This window comes from Pelodiscus sinensis, chromosome 18, assembly GCF_052426305.1.
Source record: "Pelodiscus sinensis isolate ZL-2025 chromosome 18, ASM5242630v1, whole genome shotgun sequence".
Lineage (NCBI taxonomy): Eukaryota > Metazoa > Chordata > Testudines > Trionychidae > Pelodiscus > Pelodiscus sinensis.
Genome location: NC_143069.1, coordinates 24,072,011 through 24,097,625, shown reverse-complemented (window position 1 = coordinate 24,097,625; position 25,615 = coordinate 24,072,011).

Genomic DNA, 25,615 nt, shown 5'->3' with positions numbered 1-25,615 from the left:
AGTTCCGAGGAGGAAGGAGAAGTTGAAGGGAGCCCTTTGACCCACCCGCTGATGGATACACCAATATCTGACACCGAAACCCAACCGCTCACGATGCAGCCAGACAAGCTAGATAGCCTGGAGGAAGAAGGTGCCCATGGCTCCCAGGAGTCGGACAAGACGCATGGAAAAGAAGCCAAATAGGTAAATGAAAGATCGAAGTTGGGGCATCATGGGGTTAGGAATCCGGGATTTTGTAAACTTTAAAAAAAAAATGACCAGAGCGTCTTACATTATTTCTTCTGGCAATCTTTTGACAGCTTGACGATGCCTTTCTAGCTGACCGTCAGACCCAGGACAGCATTGCATCGGACGAGGAAGACGAACCGGGCCCACCTTGTTTTTGCTCAACACCGATACAAAGCATTGAAGAGAACGCCTAGGATGACGGCCATGAAGAATTCAGGAGGTGGCTGTGCATTGACCTAGTTGAGCCAGTGCCACATCATAAGCGTAAAAAAGTTATGCGCTCTATTGTACGCATTAGTGTTTATACCGTCCTTAGTCACTGTCTTAGGGAAAAGCTTTTTGAGGACTGTGAGGGTTGTGTCATAAATGCGCCAGCCCAGCGGTACCATGACTGTTTGACTTGGACTCCAGAGGGTATAAACTGCAAGCTCCAGGGCCTATGTGCTGAACTGTGTTTGGAAATCTTATTAAATACTGTTATTGCCGTAGGTCCGTGGTCCCCAACACGGTGCCCACGGGCGCTATGGCGCCCGCAGGGGCATTTGCATGCACCCGCCAGGTGCTCGGGGCTGACCTGGCCCTGGGCACATAGCGCGTGGCGCTTGCACGGGGGGGCGCGCCGGCCCCGGGCGCGCGGCGCTTGGCAGGGGGAGTGCCGGCCTCGGGCGCGCGGCGCTTGGCGGGGGGAGCGCCGGCCCCGGCCCCGGGCGCGTGGCGCTTGCGGGGGGAGCGCCGGCCCCGGGCGCGCGGCGCTTGGCGGAGATGAGCATTACTATGGGGTTCTGGATGTGAAAAAGTTGTTCGGAGCGAAAAATTATTGTGAGTTTTGCCACACAGTATACAGTCATGACCACTCTTGCAGGTATTGTTGCCGCCTCTGCTTGAGCGGAACGTGCTCAGACAGCATGGGCGTGCCGCTGCGGTGTCCTAGCTGTATCTTGGAACAAGATGGCCTCTTTTGTGTGGCGCTAGAACTTATGGGGAAGTGCTATGCTCTGATTGACAGAGGGTGTCACGGGAAGCTCTTAGAGGGGTCACACGACCAGCTTCCGGTCTGGTCAACGGGTCCCAGAACTGCACCCCCCGAATGGTCAAAGCGATTTGTGTGGCGGTCCTACAGGGAAAAAAACCCTCCTGATTGGTAGAGGGAGGCAGGGTGAGTTCTTAGAGGGGTCACACGACCCACTTCTGGGCGGGTCATCCGTTCCCGGAACTGCCCCCCGATTGGTCAAAGCAGTTCACGATGCAGTCCTACAGGGAAAAAACTCCTCCTGATTGGTGGAGGGAGGCGGGTTGAGTTCTTAGAGGGGTCACACGACCCACTTCTGGGCGGGTCATCCGTTCCCGGAACTGCCCTCCGATTGGTCAAAGCGGTTCGCGGGGCGTTCCTACGGGGAAAGCCCTTCCTGATTGGTAGAGGGAGGAGGGGCAAGTCCTTAGAGGGGTCACATGACACCCCTTACTTCCGGTCACCTGCCCCTCTTTACCCCGGATGTATTACCCCCAAGGGCGGGACTTCCGGTGACAGGGGACGGGCCTAACCGGGGTCACATGACATCCTTTTTTACTTCCGGTCACCTGTCCCTCTCGACCCGGATGTACTACCCTCCAGGGGCGGGACTGCCAGTGACAAGGGAGAAGGGACTTCCGGGGAGTCGGGGGGACGGACTTCCAGGGTCAGGGGGCGGGGCTAATGTTTGATTGATGGTAGGGCCCTTATACTACTCCCCTACCCCATAGACAGCTAGCAGATATAGCGTTCAGTCTAGCTTCCCACCCAAGTATATGATGTGCAAGCTGGAAACAGAAGCAGGAGCTCTTTCTTCTATTTGTCTGTGCTTCATTCCCCGAGCACTCATCCAGGTCAGATGTCTCTTAGGACCTGAGTTGCCACCAGCTGGACAATGGGACTTGGGTCATTCTGTAGGACCTGGAGAGCTGGAATTACAGAGAATATGACTCACTTTTCATATAGTCACCTATGCCTGCAGTAGCTGGAGATTTAGTACCAGTGAGTACCAAGCTACAGAAGCTCTCTGTACAAACAAAGCTTTAGGTTCCTCCATTGGGATCCTTCCAAGCTCCAAACTGAGATGGAGGAGGGGGGAGAGGGGAGACCCTGACCCTACCAGAAACTCATCCAATTGGAAGGTGCTCCATTGACTCAATAGCTTCTGCTTTTAAGTTAGTTTACATCTCCTGACAGAAATAAATCTGATGGTGTGGAGTTTGGGGTAGCAAAAAGTGGCTCCCAGGGAGCCGATGGAGCCCAAAGAGTGGATCACACAGGTTGGGAAGAGGCATTGCCAGGGTAGCCAGGAGATGCACTGACTTATATCACACTGGCTGCAGTTTCCTCCAGGTACGTCTACACCGCAAAGTTAATTCAAAATAACAGCTGTTCTTTTGAATTCACTTTAATAGCATCTATACATGCAAACCGCTATTTCGAAATTAATTCGAAATAGCAGAGCGCTTAATTCAAATTTGGTAAACCTCATTCTACGAGGAGTAACACCAAATTTGAAATAGCTATTTCAAATTAAGTGCTGTGTAGACAATTAATTCAAAATAGGGGGCCTCCAGCCCTTCCCAGGGAGCCCTGGTGGCCACTCTGGGCACAACCAGGAAAACTTCCTCTCCTCTCCCCCTGGCCCCAGAGCCATTAAAGGGATAGACCCTGGCCCGTGCCAGATCCAAGCCTACCAGCCAAGATCCAGCAGTGGCCACCGGGGCCCCTGAGCCAGTAGCCACAAAACGTGAGCCAGCAAGGCACTGGCAGCCAACCCTCCACTGCTCCTCAGGAGCAGTCTGCCAGCACCCAGGAGCCTGACAGGGGCTGGAGAAGGCGGGTGCCTTCCTGGTCCAGGGTGGAGATCATGGACCTTATTCAGGTTTGGGAGGGATGCCCCAGCATCCATGATCTCCGCACTAGACAGAGGAACACGGCCGTCAATGGCAGGATAGCTGCCAGCCTGGCCACCAAAGGCCACATGCGAACCCAGGAGCAGGTTTGCATGACAATCAAGTTGGTGCGGTGAGACCCCCAACCTTGGGCCCTGATCTTCCCTTCCCCCTTCTTCCCTTTGCTTCTCCCTTCCAACTTCCTCCTCCCAGGTTTCACCCTCCCCTCTCCCACCCACTCTATTCCTCTCTCCCACCTCCTTTTCCCAGTCTCCCCAGAGGTTCACCCTGTTGTTCAATAAACCCAGTTTCTATTTTTGAACATACATGTCTTTTATTTGACATCAGGAAGGGAGGCTAGGGAGGAGTAAGTAGATGGACGTGAGGGAGGAATGGGGCACGAGCCCCCGGTGGGGAGGACCGGGGTGGCTCTGAGGGCTCCTCGGGGTGGACACTCTCCTGCAGGGCCTCCTGGATCCTGACAGCCCCCTGATGGACTCCCCGGACGGTAGCCTGCAGCAAGTGCAGCTGGGCTGATGGCAACAACCCTACGAGACACACCGGTGTGCCCAGGGGCAGCTCTGGCTCCATGTGGCCGAGTGCTGTGGTGTCCCGAGTGCAGGCACTCAGGGCACTCCAAGACAGGACTGCTTTGCTCTCCCTCATCGGGGTAGACAAGCGAGCGGGGAACCCTGAGAACTGTCTGTTCGGGGTGGGGGTAGGGTCCCGTGAAGCACGGAGCTCAGTTAGCCTGAGGCAGCAGCCCCACACACTATGTCCTAACCTGATGCCCTGCCAGCACTGGTTCCGGCCAGCCTGAACTTCGGTTCAGGGTCCACTCAGTGTGGACGCGCTATTTCAAAATAACAAAATGCTATTTTGAAATAGGTTTTGTGTATAGATGCATAATTCGAATTAGCTTAATTCAAATTAACTATTTCGAATTAAGTTAACTTGAATTAACGCTGTAGTGTAGACGTACCTCTTTCAGAGCAGACTAAAGCTGAATCTGTCCTTTGATGTGTGGCTGATGCACTTCACACCTGTGGTATCAGTTACTGCTTGCTTGTCAGCTAAATTTCTTTATAACTCACTAATGAATAGGATTTCACCTGTATTTGTTACTTACAGGTCAACAGATGTTCCATGTCCAGCCATTTCATATTCTTGGTGTCCGTATGTTCCAGGATGATGCCTAAATAAGCAGTGTAAAATAAACATCAATAAAAAACCTTCTCTTGTTAAGTGCAAGGTGATAACATTGGCCCTTTGGCTTCTATTGTGGGTCTAAGGTGAGCTGTAGGCAAGAAAATACTAGACAAGTTTAGCGTCCACACTGAAGAGAAAAAAATTAAGAATGTTTACATAAAACCTCATTTGCTTTAAACAATCTATGTTCCTCTTGCCACTGCTGTCAGTTAGTGGAGATATACTAGGATAGTGTATTAATCTAGTGGTGTGAACAAAGGGCTGGGGCCAGGAATAAGTGCGTACTAAGCAAGGATCTCACATGGATAAATTAATTAGGCCACAATGCTTGCCTGGCTTGCATGGGTGTGCTAAGGAAAGGATGGCACAGGGCCAAAGGGGAGGAATCTAGTGCTTCCTGGGCAAGGCAATCAGGAACCTGCAACAGCAGGCACTGTGTGGCGGTGGCCTGCCTACCTCCCAGTGATGAAGCACCAGTAAGGAACAGTGAACAACACTGAGCTTAGGTCTATAGTTTGAGTCCACACTAACTCTGACTACTAAAAATAGAGTGCAGGTCAGATGACAGAAGCAGTCGGAGGAGCTAGCCACCTTGAGAACAGACTTTTGGGTTTGGATGGGATCATCCTTGGAATAGCTAACCCCTCCTGCTACTCCTGCCACAGCTACTCTATTTTTAGCACACTAGTTTGATCGGAGAATAAACATACCCTACGTGACAGTGTGCCAGCCTCTGCTACTAAATGACTGCGCCATCTCAAAGCATTCTATTGCAAATGACAAATTCCTCCTAACACCACACTGGAGAAGTAGGAGAACATTAACATCTCCATTTATGCATGAGAAGTCACAGCACGGAGAGATTAATAGTAGCTCAGTGCTGCACACAGGGACTTTTTCTGTCTACCTCAAAGGGAATACCAAAAGGGACACGGCACACTTTCTCTCACCAGCTAACTTGGCTGCAACTGCCCGGATCTCTTCCCAGCTGCTGCAGAAGTATGTGATGGTGCTTTTGTAAAAGTTCTCCAGTAGCTCAGCCTTCTCTTTGGCCTAGAGAAAATCAGGGACACATGAGCTCTCTCTGGCTAGAAATGCCCTTTGACTGCCAACACATGCCTTTACAAACCACAAGTAAACAGTCTGTGTTCCTCTTGCCACTGCTGTCAGTTATTGGACTCACTCAGACTTTTTTTTTAATTTAAACAAGTAAATAAAAGAAAGGACAGGAGGCTGTGTAGAAGTGGGGAAAGTGGGAATCTATGGCAGATTTACATTCCTCTCACCCTCAGTCCTGTATCCCACTCTAATAGGGTACGTCTACACTACAACGTTAATTCGAACTAACTTAGTTCGAATTACTTAATTCGAACTAAGCTAATTAAAACTAACGGATCTAGACTAAAAAACTAGTTCGAATTAGCGTTTTGCTAATTCGAACTAGCATGTCCACATTAAGTGGACCCTGAACCGGGCTTAAGGATGGCCGGAAGCAGTGCCGGCAGGACATCAGAGGAGGACTAAGAGCGTGGAGATGCTGTCTCAGGCTAGCTGAGGGCTGTGCTTAAAGGGTCCCAACCCCCACGCCGGACAGACAGTTCTCAGGGGTGCCCCGCTTGCAAAGCAGTCTTGGCTTGGAGTGCCCGGAGTGCCCACACTGGGCACATCACAGCACTTGGCCATCAGACCGGCTGCACTTGCCGCAGCCTGCCATCTGGGGAGATGGGGCAATTGGGGGGCTGCAGGAGAGCTTCCACCACAAAAGCCCGCAGAGCCAGCCCAGTCCTCCCCATCGGGGGCGCGTACCCCATTCCGCCCTCAACTCCTTCCACTTACCCTTCCCTAGCCCCTCTTCTTGATGTACAAAATAAAGGACAATTGTGTTCAAAAATGGAATCTGTCTTTATTGAACAAAACTGGGGGAGACTGGGAAAAGGGGGTGGGAGAGGGGAAGAGAGAGGGTGGCAGAGGGGAGGGCAACTAAAATGATCAGGGGTTGGGAACAGGTCTCATATGAAGAGAGGCTAAAGAGACTGGGACTTTTCAGCTTAGAAAAGAGGAGACGGAGGGGGGACAGGATAGAGGTCTCTAAAACCAGGAGTTGGGTGGAGAGGGTGCATACAGAAAAGTTCTTCATTAGTTCCCATAAAGAAGGACTAGAGGACACCAAAGGAAAGGAATGGGTAACAGGCTTCAAACTAGTAACAGAAAGTTGTTCTTCACAAAGCACAGAGTCAACCTGTGGAACTCCTTGCTGCAGGAGGCTGTGAAGGCTACAACTAGAACAGAGTTTAAAGGGAAGTGAGATCAAGCCATGGAGGTTGGGTCCATGGAGTGGTATTAGCCAGGGGGTAGGAGTGGTGTCCCTGCCCAAAGTTTGTGGAAGGCTGGAGAGGGATGGCACGAGACAAATGGCTTGGTCACTGGCTTCGGTCCATCCCCTCCAGGGTCCCTAGGGTTGGCCGCTGTCGGCAGACAGGCTACTGGGATAGATGAACCTTTGTTCTGACCCAGGATGGCCATTGTAAGCTCAGGGCTCAGGGTCGGGGGTCTCAGTGGACCACCTTGATTTTCATGCACTCCTGCTCCTGGGTGGCCAGGCTGGCAGCTCTCCTGCCCTAGCCGGCCACCTTCCTGTGCCTAGTGCGGAGATCGTGGACGAGGTCCACGATGTCCGCACTAGCCCAGGAGGGAGCCCGCCTTTTGCGGTCCCGGGCAAGCTCCCAGGACCCGCCAGCCTGGTCCCGGGAAGAGGGGGAGGGCTGGGGGGCATCGGGTGGGTGGCTCGATCCGCACCAGGTGCAGGGTCTGCCTGCTGGGTGCTGGCAGGCTTGCACCTGGCATGGGCACCGTAGCCATCCCGTGCCCCTTTAAGGGGTCCGGGGCCGGGAGGGGGGCATACGAGTTTCCCTGGTGTTGGCCGGAGTGGCCACCAGGGAAACCTGGGGGGGGCTAGCCTCCCACTAGTTCGCATTAAGGGGCTACACAGCCCTTAATTCGAACTAGTAAGTTTGAACTAGGCTTAATCCTCGTGGAATGAGGATTACCTAGTTCGAACTAAGCGCTCCGTTAGTTCGAATTAAATCCAAACTAACGGAGCGCTAGTGTAGCGCCTATGAAAGTTAGTTCGAACTAACGTCCGTTAGTTCAAACTAACTTTGTAGCGTAGACATACCCATAGATACTTCCATTGCCCATCACACATTCCCCCTGCTTCTACACCACAAGCCTATGCTGTCAAGAATCTCATATAATTCTATAGGTCACTCACAAGGTGTCTGCAGATATCCATCTGGAGCTCCTCAGGGTTCAGCTCGGTTCTCCAACTAAGATGCTCATTAAGTATAGTTTGGAGCCTCTTCAGTCCCAAAAATGGGGCACAGAGATGAAATGTAGCTCTGCACTCCTGAAAAAGAGGGTTGCACCATTGAATTGTTCCAGAACACGTATTGTGCTCATTCAAATGGAACTCATGTCCTTGACTGCTCATCTACCCGAAGAATAAAAGGGATTCCCCTGAAGTAATAGACAGAAAATATGCCAGCATGACTTTAATAGGGGGAAAGGGATTCTACTTCTGGAGTATTGCATCCAATTCTGGGCACCCCATTACTTAAAAAATGTTGATACATTGGAGAAAGTCCAACGGAGGGCAACAAAAATGATTAGGAGGCTGGAACACATGATTTACAAGGAGAGGCTGAGGGATTTGGGATTATTTAGTCTTCAGAAGAGAAGAGTGAGGGGAGCTTTGATAGAAGGCTTTAACTACCTGAAGGGGGATTTCAAAGAGGATGGAGAGAGGCTGTTCACAGTGGTACTAGATGACTGAATGAGGAGCAATGGTCTCAAGTTACAGTGGGGGAGGTCTAGGTTGGATAGTCGGAAAAACTATTTTACTAGGAAGGTGGTGAAGCACTGGAATGGGTTACCTAGGGAGGCAACGGAACCTCTAAATCTAGAGTTTTCAAGTCCTAGCTTGACAAAGCCCTGGCTGGGATTGTTTAGTTGAGGCTGGTCCTGTTTTGGGCAGGAGGTTGGACTCAGTGACCTCCTGAGGTCTCCTCCAAACCTATGGTTCTATGATTTTATAATACTGAAAACTGGAGATAGCAGCAATGTTTTTTCAGAACGGATGTAGCTATGAAAGCTGCTTCACTAGGCATAGCTGTGGTCTTTCCTCTGTTGTGGGGAGGCAGGAACGTGGGGTGCAGAGATAGGCAGGAATGAACTCTTGGGATCAGACCCATGACCTATCCTGAACTCCAGTGAGACAACCCTGGCTGCTAAGGACCAGCCTGTCTGGGATTAACTCAAAAGGAGGGCAATGAACTGAGGGAAGAATTTAGGTCTCCACTGCGGGAAGGAATAGCAGAGCTCCCCTGGCATCAGGAGGAAGATTCTTTTTGCTTAGTAATTAAGTCACTGTCATTCTTACCATTGAAACCTCAGGGCTTGGATCTTGCAGGTGCAGCAGAAGCGTGACCCAGCTCTGTCTAACCTGCTTGGCAAAATAGTCCTTCCATTTTCTCTTTGCAGAGCCGGCCAGGATACCAAACAGGACAAAGGCCAATGCACGAAGAGTGTTGTCCTCCTATAGCCAAGAAAGCCACACAGGTTGGTAACGAAGAAATAACCACATCATGTATCTAGCACAGCTGTCTCTTCTACATTAGGGTAGAGTGATTCCAACGACAGAAGTTTAAAAGAACTGGAATTAATCAAGTTTGGGACAAATGTGTTGATTCATCAAAATACTTTGAAGACAGTTCAATTTTGACAAAATTCTTCCAGAAGCCAAGTAGGGGTACTTGGTCAGCTTCTTGGTGACCCATCTAGCAGGCTGACTGGGATCTTGGGCTTCCTGGCCCTCACCTTCAGAACAGCCTGTCTGGCAGGCTGACAAGGAGCCAGGAAATGTGCACCCTGGCACCTCTAATTCCCAGTGTTTCCAGGTTCCCTGTCTCCAGCATAGTCTGCCAGTAGACTGCCCTCAGGCAAGGCTCCCAGTAGAGCTGGGTTGAGAATAGTATTACTGTTTCACAAAGAGTTTTGAAATTTGGGCTGGGGGGTGTGTCCCCCAAATAGGAATAAAACCAAAATTTGAAATCTCAAACTTCTCTGCAAAATGGAATAATTTCAACCATCTAACGTAAAAATCGTATGGAGCAGGCCCAAAACAGTCTATTACACCCTGTATGCTCATTTTCCTTGTTATGCAGCTACCTAATCTAGTATTCATACTTCCTTTGCCATTCTCATTGGAAATAAAGATGAACAGAAGGGTGAGACTGAAGGAGCAGGGATGGCATCCTCATTTTCTTAATTCTCTGCTCCTCCATAAAACACATCTCTTCCCTAAGGCCTAAAATCACTTCATTCTGACATGAACAATGCCCAGTGAGGACACATCATGCATTGTAAATGGAGCCTCATCAATGTCAGCTGAACTGGGGTTGAAGGCTTCTGTTCACGTACATTATCGAAGTACTTCCGGATCTGTGTGGTGAGGTCTCTGAAGGAAGAACCTATGTCCTTCCCTTTCAGCTCCTTAAGGACTTTGGCCAGTGCCTTCATGCTTTCGACGACTTCAGAACTGAAAGTGTCTTCTAAAGTCCTGATCAGTGCCTCCAGAAGAAACTTCTTGTACTTTTTCACCTGTTCAGACGTATGACATTAAAAAACACTTTCCACTAACCACATTTCTAATATGTTTTTTTAGCAATTATGAAGCAGTGGGAATTTCATCTGCCCCCTAGTGACCTATAGCTATATTTTACATCAGGTACTAGCTACAATAAGCCAAACTCTGTGCCATATTACACCTATGTAACCCTATTAGATTTCTAATTACTTAGATTTGAAGGCCAAAAGGGACCATTGTGATCATTCAGTCTGACCTCCTTCACAACACAGAACCTCCCCAAAATAATGTCTGACTAGAGCACCTCTTTTAGAAAAACAGCCCATCTTGTTTTTAAAGTTGCTACTGATAGAGACCCCACCACAACCCTTGGTAAATGGTTCCAATGATTAAAATTACCATTAAAATGTATGCCTTACTAGCAGTCTGAATTAGTTTAGCTTCATTCCCCGCCCCCCCCCCCCCATTGAATCTAAAGGCACATTTTCTAGCCCTTTGAAAATTCTTGTGACTCTTCTCCAATTTATCAGCATCCTTCTTGAATTGCAGGCATGATCCTGACATAGTATTCTAGCAGTTCTCACACCAGTGCCATAAGCAGAGGTAAAATAACTTCTTTATTCTTATTCAGAATCCCTCTGTCTATGCCTCCGAGGATCACCTCAGCTCTTTTGGTCACAGCTTTGTACTGGGCGCTTACGTTCAGCTGATTATCTATCATGATTTGAGTTTTTTAGTGTCTCTGTTTCCTGGAATAGAATCTCTCATCTTGGAAATAAAGCCTACACTCTTCATTCCTGGGAGTATACATTTACATATGATCATATTAAGTCCATATTGTTTCCTTATGCCCAGCTTACCAAGGGAACAAACCTGCTGTGTATTGACTGCAAAGAGGTTACAGGGGTATGAGAGAGCAGAAGTTGGCCTAGTGCATTGTGCATGGCCTCTGTAAATCCTGAGCAATTGTTTCCTTTAGTTTCTCTAGTTATGCTGCATTGTATTCAGTATTCTATCTTACCTTCTCAGGTGCCCCATAGACTAAATTGCCTAGGCCTCTTACAGCCATTTGACGGACAATGCTGTTATTGTCCCGTGACCTTTCTTCTAATATATGTAAGGCAGACTTAAGGGTCTTCTTCTCCCTGAGTATGGGATCAGTCATTAGCTGAAATAAAATCAACATGTCCATTAGCTCTAATCTGTTCATTAAGATAGCGAATATAATTTGAGGAGACACGTAATACACTGTAATTTATTATTCTATATGAATGAGTACTGTGTTAAAAACATGGATTTTTTCCTTTTAGGCACTATAATGGGGGATTGCTCATCCCTTGAAAGCCTCTCAGTGACTGCATTTGATACCACAGTCCTTTTCTCGCCCAGGTGCATCCTGCCAGTCGATCTTAGTGAGTCTTCCATGGCTCAGCCCTCTGGCCAAGTCCCAAAGTCCAAACAAATGCCTTTTAGGTCCTGTTGCCCTCACTAGGGTCTTCAGCCCCAACTCTGGACCCTTTATATTCTGTTCTTTGTTCAACCTCTCCATAAGCCTTGTCCCCTTCATCGGGTTTATGCCACTGGGGAACCTGGGCCTGCCCACTACTCTTGGTTCCAACCTAGAAATAGCAGCGAGTCATTGCTTCATTTCAGTTTATTGCTACTTTTTCCTTGGGTTCTTCCTATGGGGCCACTTTCAGTTTCTCCCTCTAATTATATGTTGAAGGCTCGTAAGGACTCTCTCTCTGCAAATTCAGCTTCAGAAAATGCTGCCTGAAATAAACCCCTGTGAATTGGTTTGACCAGAGAATAGCATCCTTTCTTGGCCCTCCACTTCCTGAAAGGAACTGACCTAATAAAGCCCTGTAGCTCCATAGATCTGAGCCAGCTGGGCTCTGATTGGCAGCTTTCATGAGGCCTCTCTAGGCAGACCTTGAAAACCCACGTTTGTGACTCCTTTCCTAGGTGGGGTGTAGAAAGATTTGGGGGCACAAACAGATTCCTAGAACCACCAGATGAGCCTCTAAAATAGCGACTTAGCGTAAATGTGAAATATGACACAGACGTTATAGCAAGGCTGTGGAGAGGGAGGATGCTCCAGTGGTCAGCAGCCTAGGACTTAGGAGGTTCCAGTTCAATTTCCTGCACCCTCAAAGACTTCCTAGATGATGTTGGGCAAGTCACTTAGGCCTTCTGTGCATCAGTTTCCTGTTTGCAAAATGGGACTAATAGTGTTTCCCTGCCTCACAGGGGTGTTGTAGGGATACATACTTTTAAAGAGTTTTGAGGCACTCAGATACTACATTCTCATTTTGAAGTACTCAGATAATACAAGTTTCTAAAAGGATGTTTTAAGGAAGATGGAGAAAAATTGTTCTCCTTGGCCTCTAAGGATAGGATAAGAAGCCATGAGCTTAAATTACATCAGGGGAAGTTTAGGTTGGACAGCAGGAAAAACGTCCTGCCTGTCAGGGTGGTTAAACCCTGCAATAAATTGCCTCAGGAGGTTGTGGAATTTGCATCACTAGAAATATTTAAGAGCAGGTTAGACAAACACCTGTCAGGGATGATCTAGACTGTGCTTGGTCCTGCCGTGATGGCTGGGGATTGGACTCGAAGACCTCTCAAGATCCCTTCCAGTTCTAATGATCTATGAATCTATTATTCTACATTCATGAGAATCTAAGATAGATGTTAATGTATTTGTATGTTGCTTATTTTATAGTATTAGGACACTAGATTCATTTAGAAGATTTGCTGAGCTAGACCAAAATCAGGAGCTGTTGGTCAGTATTAGCCCTAGGAATTGTCAGAAAAGGTCTAGTAATTCAAATTCTATGGCTACATCTACATTGGCATGATTTTGCGCAAAAGCAGCTGCCTGTCTACACTGGTGGGGAGTTCTTGCACAAGAACACTGACATTCTAATGTCTAAAATCAGTGCTTCTTGCGCAAAACCTATGATGCTCCCGCTCAGGAAAAAGCCCTCCTGTGCAACTGTTCTTGCGCAAGAGGCCAGTGTAGACAGGCCACATTAATTTCTTGTGCAAGAAAGCCCAATGGCTAAAATGGCCATCGGAGCTTTCTTTCGCAAGAGAGCGTCTATTCTGGCACGGATGATTTTGCAGAAAAGCGCCTCTTAGCGCAACAGCACATGCCAGTGTAGACGCTCTCTTGCGCAAATATTCTAACGCAAAAACTCTTGCGTTAAAAGTATGGGTATGTCTACAGTACAAAGTTAATTCAAACTAACAGCCGTTAGTTCGAATGAACTTTAATAGCGGCTATACATACAAACTGCTAGTTCGAATTTAAATCGAACTAGCGGAGCGCTTAATTTGAACTAGGTAAACCTCATTCTACGAGGAGTAACGCCTCGTTCGAATTGTGTAGTTCAAATTAAGGGCTGTGTAGCCACTTAATTCGAACTAGTTGGAGGCTAACCCTAATCAGGTTGCCCTGATGGCCACTCTGGGCCAAACCAGGGAAACTTTTCTGCCCCTCTCCCAGCCCCAGAGCCCTTAAAGGGGCATGGTCTGGCTACAGTGCCTGTGCCAGTGGCAAGCCTGCCAGCACCCAGCCAGCAGACCCTGCACCTGGCATGGCATGAGCCAGCCACCTGTTGCCACCCAGCCCTCCGCCTGTTCCCAGGACCAGGCTGGCGGCTCCTAGGAGCCTGCCCAGGGCCACAAGAGGCAGGCGCCTGCCTGGTCTAGTGCAGAGATCGTGGACATTATCGAGGTTTGGGGGGAGGCCTCCAGCGTCCACGACCTCCACACTAGGCACAGGAATGCAGCCGTCTAGGGCAGGATAGCTGCCAGCCTGGCCACCAAAGGCCACATCCAAACCCAGGAGCAGGTTTGCATGAAAATCAAGTTGTTCCAGTGAGACCCCCGACCCTGAGCCCTGCGCTTAGTACATAAGAACATAAGAATGGCCGTACTGGGTCAGACCAAAGGTCCATCTAGTCCAGTAGCCTGTCTGCCGACAGCGGCCAACACCAGGTACCCCAGAGGGGATGGACCGAAGACAATGACCAAGCCATTTGTCTCGTGCCATCCATCTTCAGCCTTCCACAAACAGAGGCCAGGGACACCATTCCTACCCCCTGGCTAATAGCACTCCACGGACCCAACCTCCATGAATTTATCTAACTTCTCTTTAAACTCTGTTATAGTTCTAGGCTTCAAAGCCTCCTGTGGCAAGGAGTTCCACAGGTTGACTATAAGAAGAACTTTGTGTGAAGAAGAACTTTCTTTTATTAGTTTTAAACCTGATGTCCATTCATTTCTTTTGGTGTCCTCTAGTCCTTATATTATGGGAACTAATGAAGAACTTTTCTTTATGCACCCTCTCCACACCACTCATGATTTTATAGACCTCTATCCTGTCCCCCCTCCGTCTCCTCTTTTCTAAGCTGAAAAGTCGCAATCTCTGTAGCCTCTCTTCATATGGGACCTGTTCCAAACCCCTAATCATTGTACTTGCCCTTTTCTGAACCCTTTCCAAGGCCATATCGTTTTTGAGGTGAGAAGACCACATCTGTACACAGTTCTGAAGATATGGCGTACCATAGTTTTATACTTCCCCTCCTCCTTCTTCCCCTGGCTTCCCCCTTCCAGCTCCCTCCTCCCAGGTTTCCACCTCCCCTCTCCCACCCTCTTTCTTCCCCTCTCCCACCTCCTTTTCCCAGTCCCCCAGAGGTTAATCCCCTCCGCCCCCAGTTTTGTTAAATAAAGAGAGTTTCTATTTTTGAACACATGTCCTTTATTTTTTACATCAGGAAGAGGGGGCTCGGGAAGGGTAAGTGGAAGGAGGTGAGGGAGGAATGGGGCACGAGCCCCCGATGGGGAGGACTGGGGTGGCTCTGCGGGCTCCTCGGGGTGGAAGCTTTCCTGTAGGGCCTCCTGGATCCTGATAGCCCCCTGATTCACCTCCCCCAGATGGCAGCCTGCAGCAAGTGCAGCCGGGCTGATGGTCGAGTGCTGAAATGTGCCGAGTGTGGGCATTCAGGGCACTCCAAGACAGGACTGCTTTGAAGTCCCCATCGAGTTAGACATGCAAGCGGGGAATCCTGAGAACTGTCTGTCCGGGGTGGGGGTCAGGTCTTTTTAAGCACAGCCCTCGGCTAGCCTGAGGAAGCAGCTCCACACCTTAAGTCCTAACCTGATGCCCTGACGGCACTGGTTCTGGCCAGCCTTAACTTCGGTTCAGGGTCCACTCAATGTGGACATGCTATTTCGAATTAGCAAAATGCTCATTCGAATTAGTTTTTAGGTCTAAATGCACTCATTCGAATTAGCTTATTTCAAATTAACTAATTTGAATTAAGTTAATTCGAATTAGTGCTGTAGTGTAGACATACCCTATTTGCGCAAAATCTTGCCAATGTAGACGTAGCCTATCTATATCTTGCTCACTCTCTCTTAACCAGCAACTAGAATAGGCAGCTAGGCTAGGCTAGTATAGGCCCCAAAAATAACAAAGAGAAAATGATTAAGAAAGGTGTCATGAAGTTCCTTATGAGATTTCCTTATAAAGGACACATTCTACTATCTAAAATGAATTCCTATGAACTGAACTGTACAATTCCTCAGAGAAAGGTAAACAACAGATAACAGCCTAATGGTGGAACTGCTCATACCTGAGCAAAGAAAGCTGTGCTGGTGACTCGCTGCTTTTCTGATGGGGAATTTACCCAGGGAAGGAGGCTCTGTATGATCTCCACTGTTATTAGTCCAGATCTTTGCAGAACCCTGGAAGACAAAAGGAACCACTTATGGGGCAGACTGTGCACTTCAAAAGCTTAGCTGCTATGACCATACAACTCTAAAACCTACGCATGGAAGCTCTGTGTTTCTCACCCAGGGCACCCCGCACAAAGCTATACCTGAAAGTTCCCTGTCAGTCACTCTATTTGTTGCCGATCCCTGAGGATGAAGTGCTGTCTCCTAGATCTCTTACCTCACCAGCAAACACACCCCCTCGTGGTGAGTCTGCGGATTTTCAAGAAGCATCCAAGTTTTCTGCTTCCAGAGAGTTCGTATCAGCTTCTCATTCATAGCCTTGAGAAGCACAGCCTCTAATGCTTCAATAGAAAGCCTGGGGGAAAAGAGGCACAGAACTGTAGTAACCAATAGAAAGGCACAGCCTAAGCAGTCAGGAAACCCCAGTTACTTGTCAGGTCTGTTGTTCATTGACAGTTCATCCATTGACAGTATCCTGGGGACCACTGTTTTTGGAAGGACTTAATTCCCAGGAGGTATTTCAGTCTCATACATCTCATATTACTAGTGTTGCTATGGACAACATTTTGCAGTCACTTTCTCCTATCTGCAAGGTGTATGGGCACTAGCACAGTACAGTAATATGGAAAAAATTCACAATCAGACCCCAAAAGCTGGGACACAGAGAGATTAGTGATCACTAATGGATATTTTGGGGCCCTATGTCCAGCGAGATGTGACAGGGTGCTGAGAGCTTGTACTTGGGGTCAGCACTCTGGTAACTACTAGTACTAATTAGCTTCCCCAGAGAAAGCCTAATTGGATAGAAATGTACCTGATTGCCTGGCTAGAGTGGGGCTATAGAATCAACAAACCTATTCTCCCATGAATAAGGAATCTGCCTAAAGGGACATCCACAGGAGTGTTTGAGGGAAACAGAGAGCAAAAGAGACAAAATGCTAGAGGCATCTAGATAGACTTATGTGTAGTGCTGGGGAGGAGCCGGTGGTCGTGGTACATGTAGGTCTCAATGACATAGGGAAGGGTAGGAGAGATGTCCTGGAGGCCAAATTTAGGTTGCTAGGAAAGAGCCTGAAATCCAGGACCTCTATGGTGGCATTCTTGGAAATGCTTCCAGTTCCATGCGCAGGACCAGGTAGGCAGGCAAAGCTTCAGAGTCTCAATGCGTGGATGAGACGATGGTGTAGGGAAGAGGGGTTTGGATTTATCAAGAACTGGGGACACTTTTGGGAGAGGGGGAGCCTATACAGGAAGGATGGGCTCCACCTAAACCAGGGTGGAACCAGACTACTGGCACTAAACATTTAAAAGGCTGTAGAGCAGTTTTTAAACTAAGAGATGGGGGAAAGCCGATTGGTGGGGAGATGCACGTAAATCGCAGGGAGACTTCTCTTAGAGGAGAATCTGTTGATAGAGATTCTCTAAGCTGTAGTCAGAAAGAGAGGACAAAGAGACTGAGGCCTGAGGAGGCCTAGATAGTAGTGTTTGTGTTGCCAGAGCTTGGTGGTTTCAGGGAACTGACCTATAGCAAGCACAAACAAGACTTTCTCATATTAAAAGCAGGTGATGGTAAGGTGCCTCATAACCCTGAGAACTCCTGGGGAGTGTCACACAAATGGACTGGGATTCTCTTTGTTTTGCTCCCTTTCTTCTAATTACCTGCAAGGGTTGCCCTCACATAGTTGTTGTCCTTTTCTAAATAACCTCCTTCGGCGTCTCATCCTGGGCAAAGGCATCTTTTGTCCTAGGGTTTGGCTGATCTGCTGCAGAAGAACAGTGAACAACTCCGGGAACAGCTCCTGCACAGTTTTGCTCAACTGCAATGCTGACACCACTTCAAAGATGGCACATGTTGCCTGAAAGGAGAGCATGGTAAAAGAAGAGGTCTCTTCCTAACACTATCACACGCTCTCCCCTTCTGATACCTGCTGGACTAAATTCTCACTCCTGTCACTAACTTGATGAATGACCGAGAGCAATTCACTCCATGTGTGCCTTAGCGTCCCATAGCTGTAAAAATGTGTAGGACCTATCAAGGCATGTTATGAGTTGCACAAAACATTTGCAAAGCACTGTAAGAAATCTGATTCAAAGACTTTCTAATTGCCAGATATTATTAAGTGAATCAGCCACATACTCTAAATCTGCCACAGAAAGCACAGCTGGAATCCAGGAAACAGTACTTCAGAAAAGAAGTGCCCAGATGACAATATTATACCACTCATCTAGCTTTCCATCAGCATGTTTGTCACAAAGCAGAGAAATACATGTCTGTCGTCTAACTTACTGTGAGAGGTGCAGCAGCTGCTAAATGCAGGTCAGTTTCTGTCTCTGAGGTCATGCTTCCTTCTTGGCTTGTTGGAGTCTTTATTCTTTCTATTAGGACCTTCAGGACTTGAGGGGCGAGCAAGGGATCTGTCCCCAGAGATCTCCACAGCTCAGTGGTGTTACTGCAATTTAACATAGGTTATATGTGACCCCTGGAGACTTTTGTGGCTCTGACTATATGCATCATATTCAAGTAAAGAACACATTTTCTCCTTGACTATGATCAGGGCTCACCAGCCGCGCTGTCCGGCGATCTGCGCATGCACAGATCGCCCGAACCCGGCTCTTCCAGGTTACAATCTACACGCCATGGATGAGTAGATTGTATTATTTGTCAAGCCCTGCCTATGATGAGCAAGTTCAGAGTGCTGTCCTCCTTATATGGTCCTCATGTTTTACATATTGAGTTTCTAGTTACAGAACTAAGTTAAGTTACATTTCAGGTTACATTTCTACAGTGCATGACTATTTTGGGATCCTGGAGGTATCCCGAAATACCTACCCCACATTTACAGAAGCAGCCCGTTATTTTGAAATATTTTTCAAAATAATGGGCACACTATTTTGCCATCCCAATAAACTTTGTTGCATGAGGGATAAGGGATGGCTTGAAATAGCACATTATTTCGACATTTGGTGCTGTGTAGAAGCGCCACATTTCAAAATAGGCTATGCAAAATATGATACGCAATTTGCGGAGTGCAAATTGTGCATCTTATTTCAAGTTTAGGGTGCTGTATAGACACAACCCTAGCCTTACTGCACCATAACCATTAATGCTAGACTTCAGAAGGAAAGGACACAGAGCTCTAATCACAGTTCCTGTTTTCCTACTTCTCAGTAGATATGGAATCATGAGCATATGATGCCCAAAGATCTAGGGCCTGGGAGACAAGTTGAAGAAAGAAAAATGATCTTCCTACTAACTGGATGTACAACTATGAGAACAAATATTTGTGGCTAGCCCATGACCTCTTCACAAATGGCATTCCCTGGCCTCTATTTGCCAGAATGGGCATGTTCTGTTCACTCCCTATGGGGCACCTGGCATTGGCCACTGTCTGAAGACAGGATCCTGGGCTAGATGGACATTTGGTCTGACCCACTACAGCCGTTCTTATGTTCTTAGATTCCAGCACAGATGACTGATAATTCAGCTAGGGATGTTTGAATGAAATGATAGATATGCTTACCGCCCTGTCTTTAAGTACCAAGAATGACAACTCCATTCCAGCAGCCATACCCTTCCTGATACCAAAAGCCTGGTGCCCTATCCTTGCTAATCAGCCAGGAATTTGGATTTGAAGCTTTCATGCTACCAGAAAACGAACAGTCACTGGCAATTTCCAGGGTGATGTTAGTTCAGGGGTCTGGAGAGGCAAAAGTCCACTCCAGTGATGCCAGTAAAGGGAAGTCTTTAGGATGCCAAAGCAACTATTAATTAATGGAAACAGAATGAAACTTAATTTCTCCCTGCACCCACCTTGACATGGTCTTGGACCTTTCTGCAGAAAGACCCAAGCTATTAACCTTTAGGAATTATCTCAACCTGTCTGTGGCTTAAATGAAGCCTTACATCTTCCAGTGAAGCTGTGGGATCCATGGTTACCAAAATGAACACTGTAAGGAGCAGTATATACCTGTCCATCGGCAGACGTTTGGTGAGGAGGCTGAAGATCACTGCCTCTAGGTGATGGTGGGCTAGAATGGACACTGCCTCCACCAGGAACTGCCTCAAGCTACCCTGCTTGATGGTAGGCATATGAATGTATATTCTCCTCAGGATAGCTGGCACCTGGACAGAATAAAACCAGAAAAAATGTCCCTTTTCCATTCTCTGCATTCATTCTGCAGAGCCAAAACCTTTATTTAGTCGTTTAGCAATTTGCTGTTCTTGTAGACATTCCTCCCTTCAAAAAACAAGTATTTAGACATGGCTGCATAGATTTAATCCACAAAAATTATGCATATCTCTGCCCATACCTGGCTGCAACACCGGGTTAAGACATGCTGAGGCCCTAAGCTATGTCAAGTTAAAGAGGCCTCATTGCATTTCCAAAAAAACATGTATTATTCTAACAGAAAGGACAATGAAAAGAGAAATAATAAAGTTATCTATCTATCTATCTATCTATCTATCTATCTATCTATCTATCTATCTATCTATCTATCTATCTATACATAGGCAAAGAGGCAAGTAAAAACTAGTAATTTGGGGGTATTTTTAGAGACCCCTCATTATCTGAGGCCCGAAGATGTAGTTCACTTAGCTTGTCTCTTGGGGCTGGATATTCTCTTTTTGCATTTTACTCGGAGTCTAATTTTTCCAAGCCTTTCATGGCTGGAAACTGTGACAACAAGATAGACAACTAATCAAGCATCTTCCTTTTCCCTTGGGGTACGGCTACACTAGCTCGTTAGTTCGAGCTAGGTAGGGTAATGAGGGCAAGCAGAGTTGCAAATGAAGCCCAGGATTTAAATATCCCAGGCTTCATTTGCATGTTCCCGGGTGCTGCCATTTTAAAATCCTCCTTAATCTGAACTCCGTGCCCGCGGCTACACGCGGCACGGAGTAGGTAGTTCTAATTAAAGATCCTAATTCCATGAGGAGTAACGGTAGTTCGAATTAGGATCTTTAATTTGAACTACCTAGTCCATGCCGCATGTAGCCGCGGGCACGGAGTTTGGAGTAAGGGGGATTTAAAAATGGTGGCGCCAGGGAACATGCAAATGAAGCCCGGGATATTTAAATCTCGGGCTTCATTTGCAACTCCGCTTGCCCTCATTACCCTACCGAGCTCGAACTAACGAGCTAGTGCAGATGTACCGTTAGATTATCTCTGTCTTCTGCTGTTGATTCCCCCATTGCCTGACTCAGGATAGGAACACAGATGGAATTAACTTCCAATCCCAGGGGGAGAAACAGCAAGACTTGTGTTCACTGCAAATGATGGCAAAGACCTGAAAGCCTGCAGGTTAGCCAGAAAAACCTCTCCAGCTTCTATTTTACCTCATCCAGCATGGCACCTCCACACTCCTTCAGGATGATCTTCATCCACAGACCGGCTGCTGTGGCACAGGAGGGGCTAGCAGACAGCATACCATCCAGTATGGCCTCAATAAAATCTGTGGCTTGTTCAGAGGGAAAGTACTTACTAACCACCTGTGGACAGATCAAAAACAGGAAAGATTGCAATGATAGTCGGCTCCAGTACTTTTAAGAAAGGAGGCCTAAGAGCTGTATTGGAAAATAATGTATTCATCAGCAAATTGCTAATTGGGCTCATATCTGGCAAGGCAGTTGCAATTAAAATTTTCTCTGTAATCTTTCTAGCTACCACATCTCTATTCTACACTAATAATATCAGGTTAGATCTTAGGTTGTACAGTTAGCACAACATTGTATGGGACAAACAGGATGTAAATTTCCAGTTTATATTCTATTATGTACATGACATCTTTTCACAAAATATAAAAATATGCAAAGAGATGCATGCACACAAATATAGGTTCAGGTAAACACACAAGGTGCCAAGACTGGTTTCTCAGCTTGATGTCCCGCTCACATATTTTCCCCCGGATGGATGGATGGATGGATGGATGGATGGATGGATGGATGTGCGCGCGCACATGCATGGGCATGTTCATGCAACTGTCTGGAATCTGTTTGTTTTTTACATGGCATTCATAGCATATACCTATGAAAAGCATGTTACTGATTACCCATGAATGCCTCACTCCCATAGCTCGCTCCAAGTGTGGAAAGACATCACAAAAGCATAAAACAATCATAGAATCATAGAATACTAGGACTGGAAGGGACCTTGAGAGTTCATCGAGTCCAATCCCCTGCCCTCATGGCAGGATCAAATACTGTCTAGACCATCCCTGATAGACATTTATCTAACCTACTCTTAAATATCTCCAGAAATGGAGATTCCACAACCTCCCTGGGCAATTTATTCCAGTGTTTGACTACCCTGACAATTAGGAACTTTTTCCTAATGTCCAACCTAAATCTCCCTTGCTGCAGTTTAAGCCCATTGCTTCTTGTTCTATCCCCATAGGCCAAGATGAACAAGTTTTCTCCCTCCTCCTTATGGCACCCTTTTAGATATCTGAAAACTGCTATCATGTTCCCCCTCGATCTTCTCTTTTCTAAACTAAACAAACCTAATTCCTTCAGCCTTCCCTCATAGGTCATGTTCTCTAGACCTTTCATCATTCTCGTTGCTCTTCTCTGGACCCTCTCCAATTTCTCCACATCTTTCTTGAAATGCGGTGCTCAGAACTGAACACAATACTCCAATTGAGGCCTAACCAGCGCAGAGTAGAGCGGAAGAATGACTTCTCGTGTCTTGCTCACAACACCCGTTAATGCATCTCAGAATTATGTTTGCTTTCTTTGCAACGGCATCACACTGCTGACTCATATTCAACTTGTGGTCCACTATAACCCCTAAATCCCTTTCTGCCGTACTCCTTCCCAGACAGTCGCTTCCCATTCTGTATGTATGAAACTGATTGTTCCTTCCTAAGTGGAGAACTTGGCATTTGTCTTAAACTTCATCCTATTTACCTCAGACCATTTCTCCAATTTGTCCAAGTCATTTTGAATTAGTGACCCTATCCTGCAGATTAGTCGCAACCCCTCCCAGCTTGGTATCATCTGCAAACTTAATAAGCGTACTTTCTATATCAATATCTAAATCGTTGATGAAGATATTGAACAAAGCCGGTTCCAAAACAGACCCCTGTGGAACCCCACTTGTTATGCCTTTCCAGCAGGATTGTGAACCATTAATAACTACTCTCTGAGTATGGTTATCCAGCCAGTTATGCACCCACCTTATAGTAGCCCCATCTAAGTTGTATTTACCTGGTTTATTGATAAGAATATCATGCGAGACTGTATCAAATGCCTTACTAAAGTCTAGGTATACCACATCCACCCCTTCTCCCTTATCCACAAGACTCGTTAGCCTATCAAAGAAAACTATCAGATTGGTTTGACATGATTTGTTCTTTACAAATCCAGGCTGGCTGTTCCCTATCACCTTGCCACTTTCCAAGTGTTTACAGACGATTTCCTTAATTACTTGCTCCATTATCTTCCCAGGCACAGAAGTTAAACTAACTGGTCTGTAGTTTCCTGGGTTGTTCTTATTTCCCTTTTTATAGATGGGCACTAGATTTGCCCTTTTCCAGTCCTCTGGACAAGGGAAAATGAATGGTGCACAGCCACTAGGACAGTCACCTAGTGTTTGTTACCTTAGCCATTTTGGAAGATGCTTGAAACAGAGCCTCAGGGTCTGGAGTTGTTAGTGCCTCACGGAGACAACTCAGCTCCTCCTCTGCTGACCCCAGGTTAGTGCACTGACCTAGGATAGAGAAAAGGAGAAAAAGTATGGCAACATTTAATAAAACTGAACCTCTGATCCAGAGATAATCATACAGGAGGATCTATGGGGTATGTTATTACCAGCTGTGTGTGAAATTTTGGCCCCACTAAAGCCAATGACGAAATTCTTCTTGACTTTAATGGAGTCAGAATTTTACCGTCAGGCTATGTCTAGACTACATCCCTTTTTCGGAAAAGGGATGTAAATTAGACGTATCGCAATTGCTAATGAAGCGGGGATTTAAATCTCCCCTGCTTCATTAGCATAAAAATGGCTGCAGCTTTTTTCGGCACGGAGCTTTGCCGGAGAAAAGCGCCAGTCTAGATGCTGATCTTGCGGAAAATTAAGCCTTTTCCGAAAGATCCCTTATCCCTCCGAAAAAGGGATGTAGTCTAGACGTAGCCCCTATGTCTGAAAGTTAACGGTAATGGCATGTGATTCATTGTGATTCATACAGGATTAAACAGGCACTGTATTCTGTGTGGAGCATCTTTCTCTGTATATCTGGTTTCAGTAGCCACTCTGCTCTCAGTATTTAAATCTAATCTCATAGTCAAGCACAACTCATGTAGATTGATCTGAGGTTCTGATTTGGAGGAGAATCCCTCCGCTGAACTCTCATTGTAAAAGAGATGGGGCTGACCAAAAGCTTAGGTAGGAAACCCAGGCTCTTCGCTCACTTCTAAATCATGAACTGTCTCTTTAAGGGAAAGCTGTCCTGCTCTGTCATCTCCCTCTCCCCACCCCACTCTGCAGAGCGGGGGCATATGGGCATATGGCGGGGGAGAGAGTGTGTGTGAGACAATGTGTGTGTGTGTGTGTGTGAGAGAGAGAGAGAGAGAGAGAGAGAGAGAGAGAGAGGGACATGCTGGCTGCCAGAGAAATCTTAGAAACAGTGCCTCTTTAGATAGGCACTCCGTTACTCACCATACTTCAGACTGGAGCAGCACTATTGTATGTGTCCCTCTCCCCAAACTCTGCTCTGCAGAGATGATGACAGGGGCAAAAGGGTCACCCTGATTTCTGCATGTCTCCCTGCTCACCTCCCCTCCACACACCACTAGCAGCAGATAGGATGGAGCAAGGTCGGAGAGGGGCAGCTGAACACATGCTGCTGGCATGCTTGCTAATCAGCTGAGTGCTCCAGACAGAAATTCTGGGGAGAAGGGCAGATCTGGCCTGTGTGCTATATTTTGTCCACCCTCTAATATTTGCAGATTATTTATTATTTGTGCAGTTCTCTTCCAGCAATGTACTTACAAGGCCCCAATCGTTCTGTTATATAAGTGTCGCTAACAAGACAGAAAGAATTACAGATGGAAAAAATGGTCATTACAACAATGAAAGAAAGTGAAGAGTTACTTACACCTGCTCATGGTCTCCTCACCTTGTATATTGAGAAGACAGTTGATACAGTCAACCACCCACTGACGCGATGTCGTAAGTGAAGCACAGGTATATGGTGCTAACAGCCCAATCAGCGATCCAAACTGATCAAAAGTTTCCTGAGGCTAATTTTAAAAGAATGAAGAATGAAAGTTCTCCGGCTATACTGGACATTATTTGCCTTCCTTATTGTGAACTCCATTACTGTACCTGGGTACGGCACATTGGAAAACATAATCCTTGTTGTACATGCAAATTGATGGGGTCTAAATTAGCTGTAGCACTCAAGAAAAATCTCAGAGTCATTGTGGATAGTCCTCTAAAAACATCTGTTCAACATGCAGCTGCAGTTAAAAATGCTAATGGTATGTTAGGAACCACTAGGAAAAGGGATGAATAATAATATGATAAATATCATCATGCCACTGTTTCAAATCCATGGTACACCCACACCTTGAATATTGCAAGCAATTGTAGTCCTCCAACTTAAATAAAGTTAGGTTATAATTGGAAAAAGTTCAGAGAAAAGCAACAAAAATGATATGGGATATGGGACAAGTCATACAAGGAGAAGTTAAAAGGACTGGGACCATTCATCTTAGAAAAGAGATGCTTACAGGGGGGTTTGATAGAGCCATATAAGATGATCAGAGATGCATGATATGGGTGTCCCTATATCTCTGACTGCCTGGGGCTGGGACTGGACAACAGGGGAGAGATCACTCAACAATTGCCTTGTTCTGTTTGTTCCCTCTGATGCATATAA